Here is a 14,040-nt window from a genome sequence, read left to right on the forward strand (position 1 = left end):
GGTCGGGTGAAAATCACCTGGCAATAGTGCTCTAGGGTTAGGAGGTAAGGAGCACTGACCTTAACTTAATTGCGACTTTTTTGGCATTTAGAATTATAATGTTTTTATTGTTAGTTAAACCTATTTCTTATTATAGGCTCAGAATCACAAATGTCTCAGCTTTCTAACAAGGTAAAGCTTGACTTTCTATGTTACGTACACCCGCTTCAAATGTTATCACCCATAACGAATGGGCTGATCAAAACTTATGGACCCATTCGTACGGACCAGTAGGTGCCTGCTCTACCTACTCGCTAACCGCTAGCATCTAGGTAAGTTGCTACGTTCAGCAGGACGTTTGGACGTTATTGTGATTAGGGTTAGGTTCAGATAATGGGTGGGGGGTCTATTTGCTAAGTTATGCTTGCTAATAAATCAAAATGGAAAAGTTAGATCCTCCCGTCTGAACAAAAACCGCTCAACAGCGTCCCTACTGACTCTGCTGGTCAAATCATTCGAGCCGTGATCAACGTTACGGATCAGTGACGGCAACCTACTGCACCTCTTCACCTACCGGCCCATACTTATGGGCTGATAAATACTGATAATGACCATTGAATGGCGTGATAACGTCCGAAGCCGCTGTTAAGTATTGGCTGCAGGAGGCAATGTCAAACCTTTCAAAGTTCCCCTGGCCAGGGGAATAGAAAAGCATGCTTTTACACTGATTCTGCGGTGTAGCATTATTCTACTACACTGCAGTTGAATTTAGTAGAATTGCAGTAGAAACATACTAAGGTATAATGTATAACAGACAGCATGTGAATACTCTCTGCCAACATCTGGAAGGTGTCACAGTGGCGTTGCAGTCTAAAGTGGCGGACCCACATGCACAGCTCTGCAAGCATGTGGGTAAATGCGAACAGGTAAGTAAAAGAAGCTTAATACAAGACGTCAGGATACAGGCAGTGGTCAAACACAAAGGCAAAAGGGTGGCGGTACAAAGGTACAAAAGGATGCAGGCAAAAACGTGGTGAAAACAAGCAAACAGTCGGTAAACATGTAAAGCAGGCAAGCTAAGGTTCAGGCAGCAAACAGGTAAGTAGGACAAGAGCGCTGCCATGTGGTAGTAAGGCTCACGATCTGGCATCTGGTAAGGCTGGTGACTAAGTACGAGCGCCTGATTGACTACAGCTGTGGTCAATAACCGAAAGTAACGTTAGCACAAGACCTGGTAGCACCACACACCGGAAATTACAACAATAAAACAGGAAATGCAAATAACAGAATCCCAAACTCCCAAACTATGACAGAAGGGATATACTCCAACACTGGCTTTCACTTGAGAGGTCAAATGTGTTGCACAGCCAACAATAGCTGGAGGATTTGTTCCAGGGTGATTTGTTGGTCCCTTCAACAAGATCAGGAGAACCACAGCCTTGGTCTCAGAGCCAGTCAGACAACATCTTATTCATCTTATATTTTAACAAGCATGTTGTCCAAGAATATTAGAAGGGAAATATATCAAAATATAAACAATGGCTCACAGATAATTAATATATGATAACAGAATTTATTTAGTTCAGGACATTTCATCGTGGTACAGCACAGAGGTGGTAAGGTTTTGGGTAGCGAGTCGCTCCCATCTTGAACTCCAGACTGGGCTGCTCTCCAGGAGCTGGTGAGAAGGAAAACCTCTGAAGGAGGGAGGTGAAGAAGAGGAACAGCTCCATCCTGGCTAGTTGTTCCCCAAGACACACACGCTTACCTGAGGACACACAACATAACATGAGCTGATTCACAGCTGTAGGAGGCGTTGTTTTATCACAAACCTTTATACTGACTCACCCGCTGAGAAGGGAATGAAGGCGTCTCTTTTTCTGAATTTACCATTAGGTTCCAAAAAGTGTTGAGGATTGAAGGAGTGTGGAGTTTCCCACATGGACTCATCATTAAGAACAGAGTTTAGTGTTGCCAGAACTATTGTGCCCTAAAAATATTCATATTAATTTTGATCTTGAACCCAAATGTATTTACAGCAAGCAGAGGGATTGTTACCTTTGGGATTGTGAACCTGTCAAGGACAGTGTCTCTGCTCGTCATGCGAGGCACATTAAGTGGTATGATGTTACCCAGTCTCTGGATCTCATAGATGACAGCATTAGTGTAGGGCATGTTGTCTCTGTCAGACACAGAAGGTTGTCTGGAGGAACCAACCACAGCATCTATCTCAGCCTGGACTCGCTCTGTTCACAGTGGAAACAGGAAACAGTGAATCTGTGAACTGTGTATGATGTCATGATGTTCAAGAGTAAACACAAGGCAGACAAACACACCTTGTATGTGAGGGTAGTGGATCATGTACAACAGTCCCCGGTGTAAAGTAGAGGTAGTAGTTTCACTACCAGCACCAAACAGATCCAATGTGCAAAAACACAAGTTGTTCAAATAGAAACTGGAATCATTGTCTTCCTGTTGTTTGACAGAAACCAGAATAATATATTAGCAAGAATCAGTTCTGTAAGTGTCTAAGACACTACTTTTTAGATTACTATGTATTGGGAAATTATTGTTGTTCTCATTTTGTAAAACCATGATTGTTATTAAGTTGTCAAAATTTCATTCAAAATAATTTCCTAATGCCAGTTCATAGATAAAATGCATCATCACACTATTATTTTCTATTTCATGTCTTTTTACTGTGGCATTTTGGGACAGGGCTGGCGTGAATGCAGAGGAGACGACACAGACTTAGTTGCTGTATCTTATTCTTGCACGGGGTTCAAGAGGCGCACACGGTACAGTGATTGTGCTAAAGTAGGAGTGTTTATGTCATAATGGTTCATATGGACAGAATGTTTTATCATAATTTTCACAATGTCTGACGAGGAGAAAGAAAGGGTTAGAATCAAAGTCTCAACAAATATCAGTACGATATGATATTAGCGACCAATATGGGGTGATGCAGTGGTTAGCAGTGTCGCCTCACAACGAGAAAATCCTGGGTTCGATTCCCATTTGGGTGTACCCCACCTCTCGCCAGCCCATAGCCAGCTGGGATAAGCTCCAGACCCCCCGTGACCCCACGTAAGGGATTGAACTAGTGTAGCTACAAATTCTTTAGACTTGTTGTAAATTACCTCTCCCATTTCTCTCATTTCTATGAGGAAGGTATCGATGTAGTCTCTGGGTGAGGAGGTGGTCTTTATGAAGGCAAATATCTCATGTAGCAGAGCGATGACCGTCTTGTGAGGTCCAGGCAGCCACTTCATCAGCCTTGGAAATATATTGGCGATCTATGCAACCACAAGCACAGACACCAGACAGGAGCATTGAAAAAAACAGTAACTTCATGCTACTGTACAGTAGATGGTAGTCAAATAATTTAGTGATTTATTTCATGTTTTTCTACACAGTAATAAAAACAATGTACAGTAAACCCGTGTAAATGCACATTTTGGGTGTTTATACTTCAGTTTCTCACATCTCTTGTTTGTACATGCACTTCTTACTATTCAGAGTTAAACTTTTTAACTACATTACATTTGTCTGTAAAGCAATCTATTGTAGAAATTCTTTGACGTCTGATTTATCTTTAATGTCCTATTAAACATTACTTGTTTAGGTTTATCATTTGACCACCAAGCTTTGATGATAATCACTGGATAAAATAGTAAACAGTAAAAGGCTGATTACATATTACAGACTCTAACTTGTTTTTTACAGTATGTCAGAGATTGAGCCACTGAGGAAATCCAGTTTCATTCGGTCTACCTCATACATGAAGTAGACATTATACTTGTTATCATTGTTATAGTACATGTACATGTTTCAGAAAACATTTGATGTGTCGATCTCATGGTTTATATACTAGTGTGCAAGCGGCATATTGTTCACAATGGGCATGTGTCTGTACCTGTATCCCTACACTTCCCTGCAGGTGAACTATCTCATTAAAACAATGAAGAATGCGCTTGTACTGCTTGTCACTGTATTCATATCGCTCCCCAAACACCAGGCAGCAGATGATGTTGGACACAGCATTGCTTATCAATGACTGGGCTTTGAAAGGCTTTCCTGTCAAATAAAGAGAGAATATTTACACATAAAAACTGCATTTATTATACATTTATAAATTCACACAGCTGTGATTTCTAATTACAGTCAACAGTATAGACAACTTACAGTATCAAGTAACCTGTGAACCTCTCAGACCTACATGTTCTGGCTTATGTTGAGACTAAGAAAATAACGATCGATGTTGCAAAACTGTACCAGAATAAAAAGTCATTAACTGGTCAACATGCCCTCAATATGTTCAAATAATTACACCATTTGTGTTTACATTGATGGTTCAGTGACTGATTAGACACTAAAGGGCAACACATGATATTAACCTCTGTGCTCAGTTACCATGCACACATCTGCACCAGCTGCAAGAACAAACACACATCAGCAACATGTGAAATCATGATGGAACAGACATAAATCAGTTGGTCTAAATGGTTTCAATATATTTTACTGCATTTTGGATACCATACCAAAGCCAACTCAAGACAATGGACCACTCTTAATACACACTTTGCACAAAAATCTACCTGACCAAAGACCAAGAAGTGCTGACTGCAGCTGACTTTCATTCTAAGGCACAGGACATGACATAAGTAAACAAATATCTGACCGTTATTACAAAATGATGTTTGGTACCTTGGTGAAGTGCTAGAGCCTCAGTGAGATAGTGACACTCCTGCTGGATGCACAGCTCCAGAGTCTTTTTACCCAAACCAAAGTTCCTGAGAGTGTGAAGAGCAAACTTCCTCTGGTGTCTCCAGGGGGAACCACTTGCCCTCACAAGACCTTCTAGAAACAGCAACAAATGGGACTATGAGTTAATGAATCTTTAATATAGTTAATTTTTTGCTAAGAGATGCAGCACATACCAGTTCTCTTAATTATTCCAACATATGCCGGCAAGGTGGGCCGATCAGTGTAGTCCTCTCCATTTTCAACCAGGGCTTCTCTCACCAGCTTGTAACCATTAACGATCACAACCCTTCCACCAAAACAGACGAAGGCTGAAAACCTTTCCATACCTCTTTGCAAACTAACAAACATAAACAGAGCATTATTATTATTGTTGTTGTTCAGTGTTACATTGACAAACTGTTTCATTTGATCTGACTTTTATCTAAGCAGGATTAAAACCTCACCAAACACAGGCAGCATACTGAATCATGTTTTACCTATGGATGGAGCTTCTGGAATAGTTTTATTCTAAATGTAATACAGATTTTTCAATCAATCGTACATTATGACTTGTAATAGCTGTCCAAGTAATACAGGACTGATGCCTCATAATATTTAATGGCTCAGTAATAACAAAAAAATGAATCTTATATATAATTACAGTTACAGTGGCAAACTGCCAAATCACAAGGATTCTGGGGTTAATCAATGTTGAATAAATCCAGAGCAAAACACATGCGACCAATCAAGCTACTTGGAGCAGTGGCGCCCCCAGAAAATTTTCAATGGGGTGGGCAGGGGGCCAGAGAAAATCGTGGGGTGGCATACTGTACCAAAGTGGGCTTCTATTGATCAGATTGAGTTCAGCGGATGATTTTCGATGCATGCTCCTTGACCCCTTTTAGTTAAACAATAAACATCACTTCATTTCATTTTTACCTCAATTTTGAGAAACACATTTTGAAAAAGCACATTATGCACATTATTGTCTGTAAATTGACACACGGTCATGGTACTTCCTTACAGAATTCAATAAAGGTGTTTTTAAATTCATTCGTTATACCCATTGCTTTTTGTCAATTACCTTTTTTTTGTCAAAGCACTAAACCCCACGTGGGACATTGTCGCCCCCCACGGGTGGAGGTTGGAGGTTTTACTGCTCCCAGCCAATCGAAACTGATGGGCAGCAGCACAGTAGACAAGGGTGTACACTGTATTTATGTTTTCTCCTCATTTAATAATTGGCTTATGATTGATTGATTTATTCAATCAATTCAAATTGAAACCGGGAAAACAAGTGTATACAAAGTTTTTCAATTAAAATATAAACGTTTTTTTTCTATTGTTTTTTAGTTTTCCATTTCTTTAAGTTATTTTTTTCTGTTTGTTAAGGATGTTTTCAGATATTTTTTCTTTTAGGTATCAGTCTTTTAGCCCTGTCACGATCTGGGTTTTTGTTTTTCTAGTTTTATTTTGAAAGGTCTGAGTTTTTTCCATCTTGTCATGTTCCAGTTCTAGTTCCGCTTTTACTATGAAGGACTTCCTGTTCATGTCACACCACAGCTGTGTTTTCCCTGTCACCACCGGTCCTCATTGCACACACCTGTCAATAATCAGTAATCAGTAGAAGTGTATAGTCTCCACCTCACGCACTCTCCAGTTGCCAGATCGTTTGTTCACTCACCCGTTCAGCTTTCCAGCATTCTTACCTTTACCTTGCCGTGCTTTTGATCCTGTTTTGTACCTGACCACGTCTGTGGTCTGTGATTATCCTGTCTGCCTGTGTGAGTCTGACCATTGCCTGTCTTTGACATCCGCCTGCCTTATCCATGCTGCTGCCTATGACCTACCCGTGTACCAACCTCTGCCTGTCCGACCAAGAGACACAATAAATCCTCTGAAGCCTTACGTTGTGTCGGCGCTGTGCATTTGGGTACAGTATTCCTCCGTGTGTTCCTGACAAGCCCTCCCAGTTTTCCCAGTTCCTTAAGGTAACATGTGCATAAAATGTTTTAATAGGCTCTTAATTTAAGTCTTGTCCCCTGTTCTGAAATTTCTAAGATAAAAAAAAAATACAAGATTAGAAAATCTAAAATCAGAAATTAAAAAAAGTCTATATTTGAATTGGAAAAAAACACTTTGCATACACTTTTATTTTTTTTCAAGTTACAACACCAGTATTTAGGCTTTCAGTTATAAAACGTTTTTCATTTCATTTTCAAAACTTATGGTACCGGTTTGGCTCCATAGGGACTATAGTTTCCAAACATATGATAATTGCGTTTAAGCTTTAGCTGCTGTTAGGATTGTGACAGAAAATCTGCCAATGGATGGCTCTCTTAAAACGAGATGCAGGAAGAACCCAAAGAACAACTTTTTCAGTCCCAGAACAGAACCTAAACCACATCTGGTGGCAACTGAGTGACTTTTACATGTACAGTACCAACAACATACAAACTGTAAAAACGTCTGAACTCGTACCTCAGTGAGCTGCAGATGAAGGTTGCCGAATATGATGCGATGAAGGTCTCCAATCACAGGCAGGGACCATGGACCTGGAGGGAAGTTTTTTGGGGCTCTGTTTATCCAAAGATCAGCCAACAGCAGAAAAACACACAGAAACACTAAAACACTGCTGCCATTGATCCAGTCTAAACCTACAGCACTGTGTAAAGTCTCCATCTGATCACTGATTTATTATAACAGCGTTCAGTCAAAAAATTGTTTATCCAAACAGTATTTAAAAAGTATTCCTGTTTATTGTCTCACTTTCAAAATAAAATTGTGTAGTAATTTTATGGCAAAGGAATAAGCCTAGTTAAAAGCAATATCTAAAGAAGCGGATCCTCCAGTTGTCAGCCTGGGTAGGTCCTAGATAAGTAGAGGAAAACAGGCTGAAAACCTGTTAAGAATGATTACAATGTACCGTGTAATTATTATCTACGAGTAAAAATGTACTACAGAAAAGCTCCAGATCCCCTGATCTCAGGCAAAAAGGAATATAAAATAATAAAAAAAAGAAATAAATGAAAGCACAGGCCATTTTGTAAACTTTTCCTGGAAACAATACACAAATATGTTTTAACCAGTAAAGATTTAATTAAATAATAAAATACAGGAACAAAGGCAAACAAGCAAATTACACAAAAATCACTGCTAAATGCAGAAAACACTATGTAAAACTGTATGTGAGTGGGGTCAAACTAAGAAAATAACATGGCAACTACTTTAATAGACACAGAAAGATTGCACAAGTACAAAGCAGACATCAGAGAACATCACCAAGGCACCACGTATCACCATTAGGCGAACCGACAGGGACTGTGCACAAACTAGACCCTATAATACTAATTAAAACACTAAAAACGATGACGCTAATCAAACTGATTACAAAATTACATGACAAACAACACCAAACCAAGATGACGCTAACAAAAGTCCAGAGGACAGGGTAGACTGCTGTAAGTCTAAACCCACGTTGTCATGGATTTTGCCTTTTGTGCTCCAGTCTGTCGAGGCTTGTCTGACTTCATGTTACTCCCTGTTCCCTGCCTGTGCATCTGTTAGTGACTCTTTCCCATTGTGTTTTGTGTCGTTACTGTTACAGTATGTGATTCAGTCCTCACCTCTTTTCCATGTCTGTCCGTTACAGTGTAATGGAAAAATTTTGTCTTGTGCTGTTTCTTATCCAACACACTCGTCATGTGCTGGTTAGGTGCAATACTGAACATTCTTACACAAACAAATAATCTCTTGTGCCCTGACGTACATCAAGTCTAAACATCTGATGCTCCATTTGACTGACTAATAATTTCTGATATATGTTTGTCTTTTACACCCGGACTCTGGCTCCATCCTATCTGACTCCCCACCAGACCCAAGGCTGTTAAAGCAAATGCATCTTGTCTTGGAAGCTCAGTGTTCCTTCCTTTGGATAACAAGACATGACGATGCAGAAGTGAGAAAGCAACATTCTCACTCACAGCGAGATAAGGTGGCGCAAACAATTCCATTGCTGCAGAGAGACATTCCACCAGAGCCAGAGAAGAAAGGGTTAAAAGGCAGAGACAACTTGAGGATCGTGGGCTCTTTGCATCACACCTTCGTGGTGTGTGCACTGATCTCCCCAGCTGGTTTTTGGTTTGTTGATGTGCACGATCAACATCCATGCTTTTTATTTGCTTTTCCCCATTATTTTTATTTTCTTTATTATTTCAATAAATCGCACAAAAGGACAACTCTCTCTCATCTACTTCTTTATGGAAAATTTCCACCACAGAAATTGCGTTGTCGGCAGGATCCCGCGGCAGGTCGTCTGGACGGTTGTGACCAGGGACGATAGTCCTGAGGACTAGGGTCGCTCAGCCTCCAAACCTCTACAGACATTCAGAGCTGGGAGGACTGCTCACCCCGTCTCTGGATCGCCTCTGACGAGATCCACGAACTCAGATTCAAACTCAAATCCTAATTTGGCTCAGCTCGGTGAGAGAGATTCCTTTTAATTTGGGAAAAAACAAAAAGAAAATATAACTAGGAAAAGAGATAATATTTCTAAAACGACTATGTGGCTGAAAACATCTAAAATATAATAATTAGGACCAAACAATTTTTTTTAATTAAAAAACTTAATAGTCGGGTAAAATTAATTAGGTCAAAGTGTGCCCTGGTGGTCGAGACGGTGGTTGCTAAGGGTTGGCTCGTGGAACCGAGCTTCCGTCTGTACTGAGGATACAGACATGTTTTTCTGATCTGTGCGTGGTCCACACGTGGGGGACTGAGTATAAAAGACGGCTTCTGAAAGAGGGAGTGCGTTTGCAGAGTGAAGTATTTTCAAGAGACGAGGGCCCCGGGCCTAGAGGGGCCTAACGTTGAGGAAGTACTTCGTGAAAGACTCTGTCGCCAGATCGGGTTGGTTCCCTTTTTACGGAGACGTCCGATAAAAAGGCATTTTGGGAAGGTTCCGGCCGGAACACATAAAAATCTAAGGCAGAAAACCGCCGGGACTCTGAAAGATGGGTTCGGGGCGATCTAAGTCTCCACCACCAGACTGCAGCATTACAAAACTAAAGGTAATTAAAAGTAAAAAGTAAATATGGTTATTAGTGCGTTTCATGTTTCCATGAGTGGGAAACTGGTTATGGGTTCAAAAGGAGAATCGCTTGTGTAAAAGACATATGCACCTTTAAAAGAAAAATTAGATACAAAAAGATGAAATTTGAAAAAGCAAAACTATCAAAACTAAAGCCCTAAAAGAACAAAAGAGTGATGAGAGTAACAGGAAAAAAGGAGATAACAACTCTGGGGAAGAATTGTTTGCACTCTGCCACACACACACATACACCACACACACACATATCATGTCAAGAGCAAATGCTCCCATTCTTTCTGCTCTTTGTCCTAATGCAGAACTGAGCGCGATGAGGGTAAATCCGGATCTGGACTCCTTTCCCACCATCAGCAGAAGAACCGAAGGAGAAGAAGCGCCTGAGCAACAACCAGAACAGGGTGGAAGCTCCACAGCAGCTGGAGGACACAGACCACAGCATGGACGCCTCACAGACTCCCACAACGTCTGCAGCCATCACGTTCTGGGCTCCTCAGATGAACCAGCTACTACAAGCATGTGTGTCTGACACAGACACCTGCTTATGACAATCAGCAAAGGAAAACAAGGACAGAGCAACAGCAGAGAAGACGTGCTCTGACACAGACACTGGTTGAAACAACAGGAGAGGCTTCAGACGTGATCGGCCCAAAAGAGCTGCATCTGAGGATCCAGGAAAGGTCTGTCATCGAGGAACAACTGTCCCATTAAAAGGCTTCACCCGCTGGCGCTCACATTAGACTGATGGTTGGGGAAGGAGGAAGGTGACGGTTCCTTTTCACGTGATGTACAAGACGGTACCGCAAACACACACACACATTCATACACGCAATGAAGAAACACGCTTACAGCTGATACACGCTCAAATTCATGTTCATGCTTATCTGCTTGCAATGAAGAATCGCTTTTTGCTCAAAAAAAAAAATCCCACAGAGTGATTTTAAAAATATGACAAACAGCTAAATGACAACTGCTGCATGACTTTACAGTCTGATGGGTTTAAACTATTTTAACTTGCAACAAATTCAGTAATAAAATCCTTCATGTTTCTAAAAGGGTTTGTGCACAATGTAGGTTTGTCTGGCCAGACTAGAAGACTATAGGAAACAAAACAGACTGTAGAGAAAACAAAAACAGACTATAGAAAAACAAAATCAGACGGTAGAAAAACAAAACAGACTGTAGGAAAACAAAAACAAAACCAGACTATAGGAAGACTGAAACTGACTGAAACAGACTATCAATGACTATTAAAGGGAAGACGACTATTAGAGAGAAGTAATAATAATTACTGTACGTACCAGACTATTAAAGAAAACCCTATTCTTTCACTGTCTTGTGCAACATCTGACAGCAAGACACCGTAACATTCATTTTTGCTTTCAAACTTATGCCCAGTTTAAATTTTTAGGAAGAGATCTCATGTGTAGTTTAGGTATTTGATTGATTTCCACTCCAGACGAAGTGCAGGTTACATCTACAGACATTCTAAATAATCCCTCTTTTGTTGGTGTTAACTTCAGCTCAGCTGTGCTCCTATCATTGGCTGCTGAGGGGGGGCTGTAACTGAGGCCCTCACACAGGCTGCATCACAGCTTGTTTATGATTTCACACACACACAAACTGACCTCAACTTCCCTCTTTTGGGATGAACACAGGTCTGCGCTTGCGATTTCTTTTACTAACGAACAAAAAAGATTTTTGATGTTTATTTTACAGTTCCACACGTCCCTCTGTGAAAACATGATGGAGACAGATGCAGGACGTGGGTCCTTTCGTGAACAGATGTCAACGGGGTAGAGACTGGTGAACGACTTCTGACCCCATGTGACGTATTCACCTACTTTGCATACTTTTAGAAAACTTCTTTTTATTCTGCCTGTTATGTGCAGCAAACAGTGAACTTGGTACCTCCACATTCTAATGACACACTACATGCTTTTGTTTTTATTTTCATTTTTCAGAGGACGCTCTGACCCAACACTCAGCCTTACAGGAAGCCCTGCTTCCATGTGGCTCACACACAGACATGATGTAGGTTCGATCAGAGGATGTGAACCAGTGGTCATCGCACCTAAATCTGACCACAGACCATGTAAACAACAACACCCTCTTAAAGGAAGCCATAGATGGCGTTACTGCAGACACCACTAATCTACTGAAACATTGGATGCAACAGGCCACAAAGAGAGCCTGTCTAAATTACACTTTGTTTAGACAAAATTATTTTCTGGGTCATTGTAATTACAGCTGATGGCAAATCCATCTCACCCAACAGAGTTAAAAGCAATTTGAAACCTGCCTAAACCGTGCACGTAAAAACAGCTGATGTTTTTTCTAGGTCTTTGTTTTATTGTAGGACTTCGTTCCTAACTTTACCTTCTCTGAGGCCCCACTCAGGGTTCTGATGCAGACGTCTTCATCGTCCACTTCTTGTCTCACGTGGACGTCTGAGGCTGAACAACGTTCACCGACCTCATGCTTGCTCTTCAGTCGGCTCCTACTTTGGGTCTTCCTGATCTGACCCTACGCGACCTTTCACTCAAACAGTGGATGAGAAATCAGGTTGTACGACTTCTGTTCTTTTGTCCTCATACTTTGATTCTTTGGAAAACATCACATCTTTCTACAGCCCGATGGCTTAGATGCAACACCACCTTACTCAACATGCTGAACATTACTATCAAGAGGTCGTCTTGAAGTCTGGCGCTTTGCTAAGACACTACTCTGCTCAGGCTGCAGAGTTGATTGCGTTGACTGAAGCTGGTAAACTAGCAGAAGGAGAGACTGTTACCATCTACAGACTCCACAGATGCTTGTGACACTTTGGTTCTCCTTGGAAGCATGGGAAGCTTTTTGAAGTCTAATTGCAAACCTATCTCACATCATGATTAGGTTCTGCTTTGCTGGACGCTGTCCTGCTGCCTACAGCTAATGCTGTTTTTACATCATCAGTGACGACTTTGTTTCTGCCGACATGCAGCTGCAGACGCTGCTGCGAAGGACGACAACCCCTCCCTCTCCTGATCCTCGTTTCCTCTCCTCATCCTTGTTCCCTCTCTCCAACTCTCTCTATCCTTTCCTTCCTTTCTTCCTCTCTCCCTGTGCTTTAAACATTTCGTACCTCACAGGAACTCAGACTCTGGCTGACGAATGGTTCCACCTGTAGCCATGGAGTCTGGTTTGGGCCTGATGACACGCCGTACCGCCCAAACACCTTTTCCCCATAATTCAGATTTCCCAACAGGTGAAAGCAGGCGACAGGACCATTACACCATCCAACCAGGGCACTGGGTGATCGTTAAGGAGTTCAGGAGGAAGCACTGGGACTCCAAACGGTGGCGAGGCCACTTCCAGGTCCTTCTGACGACCAACACGGCTGTGAAGATCACAGAAAGAGTGACTTGGATCCACTCCATCCAGGAAGGTCCCGGATCCAACAGACGACCCTCCATCTACATCTACACCACACGAGAAAACCACCACTGACGAAAAGAACTAAGAAGGACGACCCTCGCTGTGCTCACACACGCACTGAGGCGAGGCTGCGTTGACCGTTCAGCTAAAGGTGTGAGCCAAGCGCCGCCTGAAGCTGCGCCGGTGAATCACACTATCAGACCAACATCTACACACACGCTCCTGAGAAAACACACACACGAGCAGCCTTGAGTTGCCAACGCTGGACGACGTGTAGACTCTTCACATCACGGGAGTGACAGTGACTCAGACGACATTGGGAGGAAACCTGGCGGTGATAACGAACCCCAAGTGTCTCTGTGATCAGCTGATCACAACCTGAAGAACCCCAACGAACTGGCAATACATCAACACACAGGTTGGAAACAATCTAACGCTACTGTTCAACAGGACGAAGCAGATTGTTACGAGACATCAATTGTAACCTCGTTGCGTTAGACATTTTATGTTACTCTGAATATTGCCTTTATCATATGATGTTTCCATGTAACTTCACACACTACTTTTGAAGAAGAAAATTTCACAACACTGAGTTTAAATATCCTGAAGTTGACTTGGTGTTTAATTTGCTCACAATCACTTATTCACTGCTACAAAAATTTTCATCCTTCATCTACAGATGAAAGACAACACAAGCGGCAATATGCATCATCATTCTGGTTAAATCCCTGAATCTCCTATTTGCTCTAGACGCAAATGTACAATTAAAGATCCGAAAGCATGAAATCTATCTT

General features: G+C 41.6%; 1 long non-coding RNA gene and 1 pseudogene across 1 annotated transcript; one reads left to right on the plus strand and one right to left on the minus strand.

Annotated features, from left to right (window-relative positions):
- Positions 1-1,556: 1,556 nt before the first annotated feature.
- On the minus strand, positions 1,557-8,372 carry LOC114854736 (cytochrome P450 2J4-like; annotated as a pseudogene).
- A 708-nt stretch (positions 8,373-9,080) lies between these two features.
- LOC129604031 (uncharacterized) lies at positions 9,081-11,923 on the plus strand. The gene is made up of 2 exons (XR_008694564.1): positions 9,081-9,794; positions 10,132-11,923. It is a non-coding gene; the product is annotated as an uncharacterized LOC129604031 (long non-coding RNA).
- The last annotated feature ends 2,117 nt before the right edge of the window (positions 11,924-14,040 follow it).

This window comes from Betta splendens, chromosome 4 (genome assembly GCF_900634795.4).
Source record: "Betta splendens chromosome 4, fBetSpl5.4, whole genome shotgun sequence".
Taxonomy (NCBI): Eukaryota; Metazoa; Chordata; class Actinopteri; order Anabantiformes; family Osphronemidae; genus Betta; species Betta splendens.